The following is a 14,150-nucleotide window of genomic DNA, read 5'->3' as shown; positions in this document are numbered from 1 at the left end:
GATTGACTTGACTGTTGATTGCACTTGAGCTCATAGCTTTCATTCACATTAACCCCATTTGTTTTTAATTAAGCAGTGTCTTTTGAGCAAAGACAGTCCATCACTGCTGTCAAAAGGTAAATTTTACTCTTTAATACCAAGCCTTGTATTTCAGTTTAACAGAGATGAAGCTTTGAGAGCAATTTACTCAGACTATGGATTTTTAAGCAGGAATGCAAATTGTCTCACAAGTTGCCATGGCCCAATTTAATCTAATAGCATTCAAAGTGAATTCTAACAGAAACAACCCACTCAGCCACAGATCCAGCTGCACATTTTCATGCATTTCCTTGGTATCCAGTGTGTACCAGGCATCATTTTTGTTTATTAACACTGACCCTGTCCAGTAAAGACCCTTTCAGAACTGGTGGGCTCCCCCTTCCTCTCTTCCCATCAGAAAAGTCCTTTGCTAGTGGTATTCACAAAATATGGCTTTGGGGTTGGCTAAGCAAACACAAGCTTTGATATAAAGGTTATAGTGCTTAAAAAATGCAAAACAAATAAACAAAAAAATCACCCCAAAGACCCACAGATTTTTGGGGTAAGCCCTGGGTTTGTGTTTTTCATCAGCTTACTTAATTTTTCCTGTTTTCTGAAGTGCATCAAAGAAGAGAACGTGGAGAAGGTTGTCTAGGATCAATTAGCAGCAGCTCTCTGAATTAGCAGCATAGCAAATTTGGAGGATCCTGTGCCAAGACCTGTTGATGGTGAAAACATTGGTATCTTTTCCATTAAAGATGTTAAGTTTTCTGACTGATATGTTTTGGATGATAAGTATCATTTTACTGGAATAGTTTCCTTAATAGAGTCAGGATTATGGCATTTCTTTCCTATCCTACACTGTCTTGGGTGCCACCAACACCATCCCCTGAATCACAGAACCACAGGATGGTTGGGGTTGGAAGGGACCTTAAAGCCCAGCCAGTGCCACCCCCTGCCATGGGCAGAGACACCTTCCACTGTCCCAGGTTGCTCCAAACCCCATCCAGCCTGGCCTTGGACACTTCCAGGGATCCAGAGGCAGCCACAGCTTCTCTGGGCACCCTGTGCCAGGGCCTGCCCACCCTCCCAGGGCACAATTCCTTCCCAATATCCCATCTAACCCTGCCCTCCAGCAGTGGGAAGCCATTCCCTGTGTCCTGTCACTCCAGGCCATTGTAAACTGTTTATTTCTATTGTTTGTTTCTTGTCTGTGTTAATCACATAATGCTGATTCCTTGCATAGAGGACAATTTCTGGGCAAAGCAACCAACCAAGAAAATGTAATCCTGTCTAAAATTTGCAGTTGAAAGGGTAATAAGGGTCTTGGAGAGTATTAAAACATTTCAGATGGTATTTGGCAGCCGAAGGCATACAAAGACCTAAATCCTTCTGAATTAGTAGTGATTAGTAAATATTATACATGCATTTCTAAGGCTTTTGATTTTTCTTTTAAGCCACTTCTCTGTCCTGACAGCACAAGTGGAAATTGTGGCAGTTGTGACCAGAATGCTGATAACTGAAGCAGGCACTTTTAGGCAGTGGGATTCATTAGCTGGTTTTGCTTGAGCTGTATAATATCATTAGTATTACATGTATACTTACACAATTAATTTGCTTTGCTTTTGACAAGACAGAACAGAATTTCTTACATTTAGTATTTTTTGCTCCTTCACTTGTTATTTCTTGGCAATGGAGTAAAACTTGCCTGTGGAATAAACCCTTTCCTTCTAATAGGAGGTTCTGCTCAGAACATCTAGATTTTTGTTATTTCATGTACTCCCTCCTCTTCCTCCTCCCCTCCTTGCTGGACTTTTTGATAATAGCTTCTTGGTTTTTTCTATTGGTTCTTGGGAAAACTAATGAAAAGAAAGTCAACAATAGTAATCAAACTGAATTATGGTAAAGCTCTGGCTTTCAGCTCACAATTGCTACAGAAATTGGGCCCAATTGACTACAAACTATAGGCACATATAAGTGAAACTTCCCTTCCTTTATTTGGCTGGTTACTTCATGTTTTCTTTCTTACAGGTTCTTTTTTTTTGCAGGAGAATTTAACAGCCAAGTCCTTTCTGTCTGCATGGGAGACCCCATTGCCCTTAACTTTGGGAGAAACAGGTAGGAAGTTCTTCCTTCACTTAAAATCTCAGGTATTTTTTATTTTACTTTTTTTGTTTTCCCCACTTATCACTCTGCTCCAAAAGATGTGTCTTTTACTGCCTCTCACAGCCACATTTCCAGTGCTGCTGCTGCTCTGGGCCTGCGTTTGTGCTTGTTAAGGAAAAAGTGCTGAAGGCTGCTTCCAACGTTTTTATTTCATACTTGTATTTCTTCTGTGCACACCTCTGCTCCTGGTTCATGGAATCACAGGATCTCCAGAGCTGGAAGGGACCCTCAAGCACCACTGGTCCAACTTCTGGCTCAGAACACCCCAACAATCCCACCCTGTGCATCCCTGGGAGCAGTGTCCAAACGCTCCTGGAGCTCTGGCAGCCTCGGGGCCGTGCCCATTCCCTGGGGAGCCTGGGCAGTGCCCCAGCACCCTCTGGGGGAAGAACCTTTCCCTGATCTCCAGCCTGACCCTCCCTGGCACAGCTCCAGCCATTCCCTGGGTCCTGTCCCTGGTCACAGCAGAGATGAGCCTGCCCCCCTTCCCGAGGACCTTGGTCACTGTAGGTTTTGCATTATCACCCCAGCAGGTTTTGTAGCCAGCTACACTTCGTTCCTTATGCAGACTGAGTTGAAGAAGATGCGATTTTGGTTTTTGGCTGTGCACAAATTTCACCCCATGAGTAGTGCCTGCCTCTATCAATGGTGTTTGTGGTATCTGAAAAGGCAGCCCCTGGGTGTGATCACACAAAAGAAGAAGCAGTAAAATCAGTGCTCAGTCAGGTGGAGTGGGTTACCTGCTTCATGCTGGGCTTCCTCTCAAGACATTTTTGCTCCAATGAAGCCAGTTGCATCTTGCTGCTTTTCAAATCTGCTTTGTTGGATTTTTTGGGTTTTTTTTCCTCTGCTCTCTGTTTTCTTTCCTGCTCCTTACCAAAGTCTCTGCTGAGCTCTTTGTGAAGAGCACAGGTTTCTTTGGGCTACACTTTCTGCAGGGACACCTTTTGCATCCCCACCTTTGGGGCAGCCCAGGGACAGCTCCAATCTCTGCTCCCTGTGACCAGGGCCAGGACCCAGGGAATGGCTGGAGCTGTGTCAGGGAGGGTCAGGCTGGAGATCAGGGAAAGGTTCTTCCCCCAGAGGGTGCTGGGACACTGCCCAGGCTCTCCAGGGAATGGGCACGGCCCCGAGGCTGCCAGAGCTCCAGGAGTGTTTGGACACCGCTCCCAGGGATGCACAGGGTGGGATTGTTGGGGTGTCTGTGCAGGGACAGGGGTTGGATTGATGATCCTTGTGGGTCTCTTCCCACTCAGGATGTTCTGGGGTTCTGTGATTCTATCCCAGCAGAGGCTGTTTGCCAACAAATATTCCCTCATTCCCTGCTGGAGTTTCTGCACTTGCAACTCTGTCCCAAGAACAGTCCCAGAAATGCTTGGCTGACATCCCGGGGGGCACTTAGGGTTAAAATTAAGGTAGATTTGTAGCCACCATATTGCAAATATGACTTTCCAGAATCACAGAATGCTTTGGGCTGGACGGGACCTTAAATATCATCCAGATCAGAGCAGCTGTGGCTGCCCGTGGATCCCTGGCAGTGTCCAAGGCCAGGCTGGACAGGGCTTGGAGCAGCCTGGGCTAGTGGAAGGTGTCCCTGCCCATGGCAGGGGGTGTCACCGGGTGATCTTCAAGGTCCTTTCCAACAGAAACTGTTCATGACTTTCTGTTACTCTTTCTCACAAGCTGTGTGCCACATTAAAGCAGGGACCTTCCACACGAAAAGCGTTTAAATTAAAAGCTGAGGTGGTGCTGCAGAGCCATCACTGAGATGGGCTGGAAGGACAGGAATTTGGGGGAAGAAGGCAGCACTGCAAGCCCCACTGCTTCCTTTGGGTTCTGGATTTCACTCTGAATTCCAAAATATTTCACCCTGCAGTGCATTGTACCTGTTTGTGGAAGGAAAAGATGAAACTGGGAGCCTTGCAGATCCCTGAGAATGGTAATCAGCCAAATTTGTGTTTTGGAGGGGAAAAGGAGGCTCCTGCTGATAAGAAAGGCTCTGTTTGATTCTAATCTCTTTCACCTGTTGAACAATTATTGATGACTTTCATTACGGTGCTTTGTTGCTGGTGCTATGAAAGGAGAATAATCAGTGCTGCATTAAGGTACATGTAAAAAGCCTGTCTCTATTTGCATGGTAATGAAGTACTACCTAAGGTGTTAGAAGGAGAATCAATAGGCTAATGAGATTTTATGCAAACAATCTCAACTAACAACCTGGGCTCACCCTTAGATAAAAGGATTTGTTTGAAACAGGAAAATACTTACAAAGTGGGTTTTCTTTCTCTAAAAAAGAAAGAAAAAAAAAAAGCATTTTTATATCAGTGCAAATTGAAACATGAAAAAAGATCTGGTGTTTTAAGTATTACAGAAAATAATTCCAATCTACCTGGATGCTGTAGAAATAATGGCCTAATCAGGCTCATCCTTATAAATCTTGCCTATCAGTTTCATTCTTTTTGTTGGTGCTGATACTTAGCCTTGAAGATGAAGGGTGTAGAAGTCCACAGCTGAAGGCAAACCATCCTGTCTGGAATAAAAAATCAAATAGTAAAAATTATTGGCTCCAGCTCCTCAGGTAACACCCACTGACTTTGCACTGGGGAGTAGACAACTTTTCAAGTGAAGGACTGACCATTTGGGGACAGTGCTTAGATTGAGGTAAACACACCTCAGTACTCTGGAAAAATGAGTGGATTTGCTTTTTTAGCTTTGTATTGGTGTCTTTCTTTGTTCTATTTTAATTACAATTGATTCTTGGTGTGGTTTAAGCACAACAGTGTTGCAGAAAGCGCATTTTTCAGCCAGGCTGTTGGGTTGAAAATTAAGATTTGCTGCAGATTTTGGTAGGAAGAGGGAGATGAGCTCTGTGTTTTCTTGGAGAGAGACAGAGAAAGCTGCAGGGAACTGCTGTGCCCAAACCCCCTCTGGGTTAGCCTGGCTATGACTCGGAAAAACCTGGGAAAAACATGCTTTTTATGCATATAAGGTGCTGTGTAATAAGGTACAGAAATATGGGTTCAGCTGTGTGAGGTCCTGTGAAACCTCACAAAGTGTGGGTTTATCCACCACACACAAAAAATACATTGCAAACTCTGCTGGTTTATTAGAAAGACATGGGAAAAGCAGAGACACCATCAGGAACCTCAGGCAAAAACAAAAGAAAATTTAGTAAAGATAGAACTAAATTATTCTCTTTCTCTATTTTCCCAGATAGCTCAAGCATGAGAGAGAAAAACATGTTTTTATCCACAAATCTGCCTTCTCCCCAAAAAAATCCTCATTCTCTTAGTGCAAGAAATAAGTTTTCTATACTTTCTCCAGTGCTCCTGACTGGGTTTATTTCCATCAGGCAGCACCATGGCTGCAGGAGGTGTCTGTCCCCAGCCAGGGACAAACTCTGATGGACTGTCATGAAAAGGACATGGAGGAGAGGAATTCCTCCTGCATGCTTAAGGATGCATTTTTCCTGTCAGCTTCTCCTGCTGCTCTGTTCCTAATGGCATGGGGAATGTCCCACTCTGAGATGGCAGAGGTGTTGTCCAGCCTGTGCTGTGGCAGTCTAAATGAAGTCCTTGCTCTCCCCAACAGCTGAGTTTTTTTTGTTTCCATGAGTGCTCAAAGCTGAGTAGAGGGAAAGAGCCAAGTTATCTTCAGAATCCCAAAATGGTTTGGGATGGAAGGGACCTGAAATCTCTTGTTCCACCCCCTGCCACGGGCAGGGACACCTTCCACTTGGTTGCTCCAAGCCCTGTCCAACCTGGCCTCGGACACTTCCAGGGATCCACGGGCAGCCACAGCTTCTCTGGGCACTCTGTGCCAGGGCCTCTCCACCCTCACAGGGAAGGATTCCTTCCCAATATCCCATCCAACCCTGCCCTTTGTCGGTGGGAAGTCGTTCCCCCTTGTCCTGTCACTCCGGCCCCATTTTGTCCCAAGTCCCTCCCCCCAGCTCTTCAGGCACTGAAAGTTCTCATAAGGTGTTATCAGACCCTTCTCTTCTCCAGGCTGAACAATCCCAATCGTCTCAGTCTTTCCTCATAGGAGAGGTGTTCCATCCCTCTGATCATCTTTTGCTAAAGAACAGATAAATGGAATGAATTTCCACTAAAATAAAACTCTTTCTTGCTAAAAATGCCAAGGAATCTGGTCCCTTATAAGAGTAAAATAGAAATGTGTCCTTTCTCAGTTATCACTTCCTTATTATTTTTTCATTTTTTACTTTTGCTTTCTGAGGAGACCAAGCTCCCCAAGATGTGGGCAAAGCAGCATTTCATGGCAGAGCACTTGTGGAAATGCCCCACAGCAAGATGTGCCTATTTTGAATTTCCTTGGGATATTGCCACGGTGCTCTTCGAGAGGCAACAAGTGACAGGAGTGTTCCTTGAGGTGAGCGGTGCTTCGTTCCACTGGGAACTGCAGGCTGTGTTTGGGAAGGGGTTTGAACAACCCTAACAGCTTTTGGGTAATACTTCTGGGTTTTTTTGCTGTGAGGAAGAGAGTGACAAAGCAGAGGCTTTCTGATACGGGATTTCCAAGCTGTTGTCTCACTTTTGGTGTTGTCTCACTGATTTCACTCCCTTCCCTTCTTCCACATCGTGGATTGCAGAGCAAGTGAGACCTGTGCAGTGTGAGCACAGAAATGCTGCCCTAACAGGAGGGGACTCGTTCCAAGAGTTTCCTAGCACTACACCCTACACTTTTGGAAACAAAAGGCAGAGTAACAGCTTTGTGTGCTGTGGTTGCTGAGCATTGGCAGGGACACATTCCCACATCCCTCTTATCTGGAGGCAGGGAGACAGATTTCCCTGACTCTCTGGGATAATGGTGCGGTGGTGACACTTTTTATTTGGGCATTTTAGCTCAAATCTGAGTAAAATTGGAGAGAAAACAGATAGGAGGGAAGAAGAGATTTGGTTGGCGTGTTGTTTTTCCATCAGCTCTCTCCACAGTTTTGTTTACTGAAAACAATATAAGTTTTCCATTATGTATTTATTGGATTTTTAATTGAAAGGATCATTATTAAAAACCTCTGACAAGCTAAATTAGGCTCTCTGCTTTGGTTTCAGCCGGTCTGATGAGAACTTGCAATATAATCTATAACTATTTATGAGTCAATTTTTTCACTGATATAAATCCCTTTTTAATTCTTCTGTGAGGTCCTTCAGTTTCTCCTACTGTGGAGCCCAAGGGAACCAGAAAATTAAAATCTAAGGCAGCAATTACAGTGAACTATAATTTTACTGTTTCCCATATGAAGAATTAGTTTCTCCCATTTCTTGTTCTTGTTACAACCTTTGTCAAGAGCATAAATTATCAAAATTCTTCATTGTTTAATATTCCATGTAAATTCTAGCGGAAGTGAGACAGCGTGTCCTTTGTGCTGCACTGCTTCCTGAGCTGGATTTCTTTTTAAACAAAAGGATAATGAAAAGTCAAATTATTGGTGTTTTATACAGCAGAGCCATCGAGACATTAATTTCTTTTGTGGTCATTAGGTGTGGAAATACCCAAAGCGGGAAGGTGGTGGCAAAGGGGGAACCTGCATGGGATGACCATGACTTGATATGATCCCTTATATAGACTCCAAAATTAAATTGAACTCATTCTGCAGGGGATGGGGACAGATTAGATGTCCTTGGCACTTGGGGAATTGGTTTAATGGTGAACATGGGGGTGGTTCTGGAATAAAGATTTGGATTTCGTGATCTCAAAGGTCTTTGAAGAGCTTTTTCCCACCTTAATGATTCCATGATTCCAGTGAACACCCAAATAACTACTAAATAACAACCTACTCCCTACTGTTCTATCACCAGTTGGGTAAAGAAGATGAAATGGTTCTTGGGGTTCCTGAACAGGGAATTTCGGTGGCTCGGTAAGGCTTTTTGCAGGTGTAGGAAATCTGAACTGAGCTTTTAGTTGACCACAAAATTTCATCAGGAGCTGTAGTGACAGGATGAGGAACAATGGGTTCAAATTGAAAGAGAGGAAATTTTGGTTGGATACTGGGAAGGAACTGTTCCCTGGGAGGGTGGGGAGGCCCTGGCACAGGGTGCCCAGAGAAGCTGTGGCTGCCCCTGGATCCCTGGAAGTGTCCAAGGCCAGGCTGGACAAGGCTTGGAGCAGCCTGGGCTAGTGGAAGGTGTCCCTGCCCATGGCAGGGGTGGCACTGGGATGGGCTTTAAGGTCCAGCCCAAACCACGCTGTCGTTCTATGATTTCCAATCTTAAGCCATCCACCTGTTTTGTTCTGGGCTTAGAAATAGTTTTCTATGGAAAGCTGGAATGAGAAATGAATTCTTGTACTTTTTAAATCAATAAGGGCTGGTTTGGGATTTTTTTGGTGGGGAGGGTGTTTGGTCCCCTCAGAATTTTCAGTAGTGTTTCACAGTCATTATGAGGATCCACAATCACCCCGATGCTCAGCTGTGTTTGACATCTTGTACTTCACTGCTCCAAGTACAAACAGAATGTTGTTTACTTCAGAATTACAGACTCACAGAGAACTGTTTCTCACACTTATTTTTAGCACTGGCATTATTTCCCCACATATGTTAGTTACACTGCCCTTCCCTGGCTGCTGTTTATTCCTTCCTCAGTGCTGTGCTTCACATCACTCCTGGAGAAGCAGTGGAAAAACCTGCTGCACTCAGAGCCAGGTTGCCCACACCAATGCTGGGAGCAAAAACTCTCCTCACTTAATTCTTGTGCTGTACTTACCATTAAGATGATGATGTGAGGAACTGAGGGGGAGAACAACCTTCTCAAGCTCTTCTGCAGTGACTCCAGGTCATTTATGGGAGATGTTTCACAGAGTCTCCAGTGCTATTTCCAGGGCACTTCTCATAGTGTGGGGATACAGTCAGTTTTATGGGAAGCACAATACAGCTGGGAGTTGAGGGATAATGAAGAACAATTGTGGAGTGAGGGAACCAGCTCACAAAGCACCATAAACTCTCTCATTTCTAAGGCACTGGTTCTAATATGATCCATTTATTGAAAATAATCCGTTTTAGACAGGGAGGGCAAAAATCTTGAAGGATATAAGAATTCCTCTGGGGTTTCAAGATGTGTAAGCACAGAGTAAGTGCCTGTATGTTTTTTCCAGTCTGGGCAACGTAGGCTGGACAATTTTTCACTGAACTGGGGACGCTTACAGCAGTGCCTTAGCTGATTTCTTGTGTGCTTTGCTTTATGTGGATGCTTAAGAGTTTCCATTAAGAGCCTTGTTCTCTATAATCCCAGTGAGCAAATTTTACTTGTAAAGTGATAAACATTTAATCCAAAGTGGTTTTATGTACATGTGAAATTCCCACAAAACAGAATTCTTTCTACTTTGTAGAAAAGACCGTTATTGGTATCACCTTATTATTCTGCTTAAGAACTTTGATAATAACATTTGTGTCTCTAATTCCAGGGATTTAATTTTGGAGTAGTATTGAAAGGGAAACCAATGCACAAGTTATGCTGTAGCTCAGGAACAACCAGTATTTTAAATTCTTACTAATTATATGAAGTTGAAAAATGTTATTTCATGAAAGCATTTAACATAAGAGTTAAAAATAAATAAAAGAGTGTGTAAGGGGAGGTGTTTCAAGGAGTAAGACAGAGAAAAATCACTTCCAAAGAGGTACAGAGCAGAGAATTTCTATGCAAATATGGAGAGTTCCGAATAAGTGCAGAAACTAGGATCTGCAGAAACCCTTTCTCAAGTGAAAATAGAAACATAACATAATTTATTTTACCTTTGTTTTAGATAAATTCTCCTGTTTGGGCAAGAGCAGATGTTGAAGAGTTTTCCTGTTCTTTGCCTAATTGTGTTGTTTGTGGGGTTTTTTTTAGCTTGTGGGCCTGAGAGTGGAGAGTGAGAATAATAAGGGAAAAAATAAAGGAAAAAAAATCTTGAAAATTAAACTCTGTGTAACAACAACAACAACAACAATCCTCTGCAAATTGCACAGGCACATACACAAATCAAACCAGAGATTTTCTTCTAAGGACATGCGGCTAAAGAATAAATCTGAATTATCGAACCAAAACCAACCACCCCAGGAGTGGAATAATTTTCACATACAGTACATAGGTGTGTCAGGCATATTTATTGTTCTTTATTTCCTTTGATTTCATGTCACAGAAAAATCCTAAACAGGAGTCTATAGATCTCTCTCTCAGTTGTTTCTGTAGAGATCTCACCTCTGAGCCTCACCAAATTTTGATCAAAGGCCATGGAATAATGTGGTTTTCACACAGCTCGTTATGACCTGTGGGGGTATTTTTGCACATTCTCTTTAACATTGTAATGGGTGAAACTCAACCTCAGTTTGGGACCTGCCTTGAATCTGGAGTTTTGGAATTGGATCCAAGTGAAAATCTACAGCTTGACCAGGCTCAACTGCTTCAGATGGGCTTACCTAGACTGGAATTAAAAATAAACAAAAATGTAAAAGTATTTACTGTTTATTGCAGCCACAAATCCCAGAGTTATTTCAAAGATAAAACCTGGGGTTTTTTTGTTTTTTTTTTTATTTCAGCTGCTGTCTCATATCCAATTCCAGCATATTACAGAACATTTCCTAAGGAATTCAGTCTTCTCAGGCTGCCCTGCTGCCGTATCTCCAGGTACATTTCTGCAGCTTGGTCCTGTGGTAATATTAAGATTAGCTCCTTTTTCCAACCAGATTTGTTTCCTGCAAAATTTTTCTCCAGCGCTCTTGGTTTTTACATTAAAGATATGCATAGATTGCTGTTTCCCTCCTCGAGCGGGACTTCCTTTTCATCCATGAAAACAAATGTGGCACCCACTGTAATTCCTTCAAAACACCATCCTGTTCTGCTTGGTAATGATTGCTTTCAGTTTCCATAAAGGCAGAGAAGTCGTCCAGGTCCCAGGGAAGCTGATGGGAGATCTGCAATCCAGTGGAAGCAAGATTGGTGAGTTCTCTGACAAAAGGAAGAGAGAACTCTCATTGCGAGTAAATGAAGTCCCCTAACAGCAGCTTTAATAGATATGGCTCAGCTGGGAAAATAATGTAAAGGGCAATAACATTTTCTGATTGTTTTTCATCTTCAGGAAGCTCCTGCCCACAGTGTGTGAACAGGACAGAAAGGCATCATTGTGCTCCAGGTGAGGATGGGAAGGGGTAGAACTACTGGAGGGTGACTCACCCTAGACTCACAACTGTGAAAAATAAAAACATTCCATTTTGAAGGCTTGAAGAGGTATCAAAAATGAAGCTGAAAGGCTGATTTTCTTGCCTATGAAGGAATACTTGCCATACTCTAATTCCTCCCTGCAATAGATGTTTATTTAGGTAAAGTTAAGCAGCAGCAGCAGCAGTAGCTTCCTTGGATACAAATACATCTGAAACTGTGACAAAGAGTTTATGCTTTTAGGAGAGTCAGAGTTCAGACCTGGGGAGAATAAGACAGACTACATTTTTTCTCTCCAGGGAACAGATAAAATTTTGGTATGTTCCCTTCCTTCCACTTCAGGTCTGGAAAACTGCCCCCAACTATCCATTTCCTTTTTTTTTCCCTTACAAGACACCCAAAAGGTTGTGTGAAGGAATTGCTTAAGGGGATTCTTTTAGTTGTCATTTTCTGCCCTTCGGGTACCTCATTCAGACAAGAAGAGAGTAGGGTTATGTCATACATGAACTCCCTAATTAGCTTGGTCTTTGCATGTTAAGTGTTTTGATTAGTTAATTTTGGGTTACACAACTTTAATTGAGTGTTAATGTTCACCCATCAGTCCAGGTACAAATATCAAGTTCTGCTATTAGTGCTTTCACTTGTTCAAAGCAGTTTATCTGCACCAGTTCCAGTTAAAATCCCCTAGTTAAAAGTGTCCCAGTTAAAATTCCCTTTCCAACTTTAAAAAAAGTTGTTTTTCTCATGTTCTCTGTATACTTTTGCAAATGTTTTAAGATGTGTTGGATGTATTTTAATACTTATTTTAAGGGTTTCTACTTTGCTCAGAACCAGCTCCAAACCCCAGTTTCTAACAGCCAACAGCGAGTTTTAGACCTTTAGCCGTTGGTCTGTAAGTAAGCTCCACGGCAACCTGAATCTTAATAAGGACATGTTACCACTCTTACACCAGCTGCTACTACCCCCCTGACAACGACGAGCTATTGGTAGACAGAGATAATCTGTCAAAAGGAAAGCACCAATCACTTAGGACCAAAGGGGTGTGCCATGGGTGGTCCGTGGGCGGACTGGGGTGGAGCTAGGGTACTATAAAATAGTGAGTCAGGCTCAGAGCAGGGGCAGACCACTGCAGATTTAGCTGTAGTGGGCGCCAGTGCTGGGCACTTAAGCCTTACTGCTATTTAGGAGCCTTCAATAATTTTTCTTTGACTTTTGGGTTAGCTAAAAGTCAGCCTAGCACTGCAAGTTTTCCACCGGAGGTCCAGTGCTGTCTAAGCCCAAAGATCTCTAATCCTTGCGTTCCTGGAAATACCTCTTGAGCCACTAGGATCCCAAATTTCGATATTTTCCTGATTTTTATAATTTTTAATTTTTCTGTTTTAATAAATTATTTTAATTTTTCTAAGAGTTGTTTCGTTCCTCACAGGTTAGATGGCCTATCAGGAAGGAACTGCTTCTGTGAGGGTGGTGAGGCCCTGGCACAGGGTGCCCAGAGAACCTCTGACTGCTCCTGGATCCCTGGAAGCGTCCAAGGCCAGGCTGCAAGGGGCTTGGAGCACCCTGGGCTAGTGGAATGTGTCCCTGCCCATGGCAGGGGGTGGAACTGGATGGGCTTTAAGGTGCTTTTCCATCCCAAACCAGTTGGGATTCTGGGATTCCGGGACTCCGCTCCTTAGCACTGGATTGGTGCTGGAGGTGCTCAGCAGCCGCCTCAGTGGGCTGCAGGTCCCCTTTGCCTGAGTTCAGGAGGATTCTCCCTTTCCTTTGCAACAGCCTGGCAAGCACGGAGCCTTTCAGCCCACACCATTCCCCCTCTGGGCGAGCACCAAGACATTCACAGCCTCGCAAGGCTGCGTTGCCACCCCACGTGCTGCAGCCCCTGCCAGGCCTGCTCAGGGAGCCCAGGCAGCTCTGCACACATCTCCTGGCAATTGCTCATTTGGGAGCAAGCAGGAGCCGCACCCTGCACAGACACACCAAGCATCTGCTTTGCTCTGAACCCCAAGGACAGGCAGTGTCCAGCGTGGCACTCTGGGCCATCCTGGAGGTTTCAGCTGCACACTGGCTGTTGCCAAGCACGTGTCCTGCCAGGCTCCTTGTCTCAGGAGATTTTCACCGAGGCAGCAAGAGCTGCACTGGCAACTGCATTTTAGTGCTGCAGCACCTCTGGGGGCACCTGCCCCAGCGAGTGGGACCCAATGTCCTGGCAGCAGAATGCCTGTGTGCCTCACAAGGAGTTCCACAAAACGGCCTGGGAGCTGCTCCCCTGCACAACAGGGACTTGTGCCACATCTCCTTGCCATGGCTGAGAGCACTCCTTCCTGCAGAGATCCTACAGAATCATCCCTGCACGAGGGCAGCTCTTGGCGAGGAGAACTGCACCCAAAAAAGGGGCTTTTGCATCAAACAACCGCCCTGTGCCCCAGGAGTCACAAGGACTTGCTGTCCCCGCATCCCTCCCGGCCCAGGCAGCGCCTTTCTCCTCTGCCCCACCCAGCACACGCTGCAACGCCCCAGAACCAAAAGGCTTCGGGCTCCAGCATTTCCCCCCAGATCAACGACTGCAGCGCAATGAAAACAACGAGCACTTCTGATTTATCAATTCAATCACTTTATTCAATCATTTTATTTCAAGGAAAGCATCTTATCTACATCTAACGTGTTCTGAGCTACAGCTCCGCTGCCTAAGGAACATATTCCACAGTGTCCTGGGTTGCAGTACGTCATACATGAAATGGAGTGTTGGCCTTTGCATATTAAGTGTTTTCAACTTTTGTTAATTGTTTAATTATTGTTTATTCAAATTACCTATCAAGC

General features: G+C 44.2%; 1 long non-coding RNA gene across 2 annotated transcripts; it reads left to right on the top strand.

The window, feature by feature from the left end:
* The first annotated feature begins 1,176 nt into the window (after positions 1-1,176).
* Positions 1,177-12,057, top strand: LOC116448396. Of its 2 annotated transcripts, none has more exons than XR_004241925.1 (5): positions 1,177-2,136; positions 6,424-6,573; positions 10,715-10,802; positions 11,038-11,114; positions 11,254-12,057. It is a non-coding gene; the product is annotated as an uncharacterized LOC116448396 (long non-coding RNA). The 2 variants fall into 2 exon arrangements; XR_004241924.1 differs by having other exon boundaries at positions 1,178-2,136; positions 6,421-6,573.
* The last annotated feature ends 2,093 nt before the right edge of the window (positions 12,058-14,150 follow it).

The sequence above is a fragment of the Corvus moneduloides genome, chromosome 9, assembly GCF_009650955.1.
Source record: "Corvus moneduloides isolate bCorMon1 chromosome 9, bCorMon1.pri, whole genome shotgun sequence".
NCBI lineage: Eukaryota > Metazoa > Chordata > Aves > Passeriformes > Corvidae > Corvus > Corvus moneduloides.
This window is presented reverse-complemented; position numbering and strand designations above follow the sequence as displayed.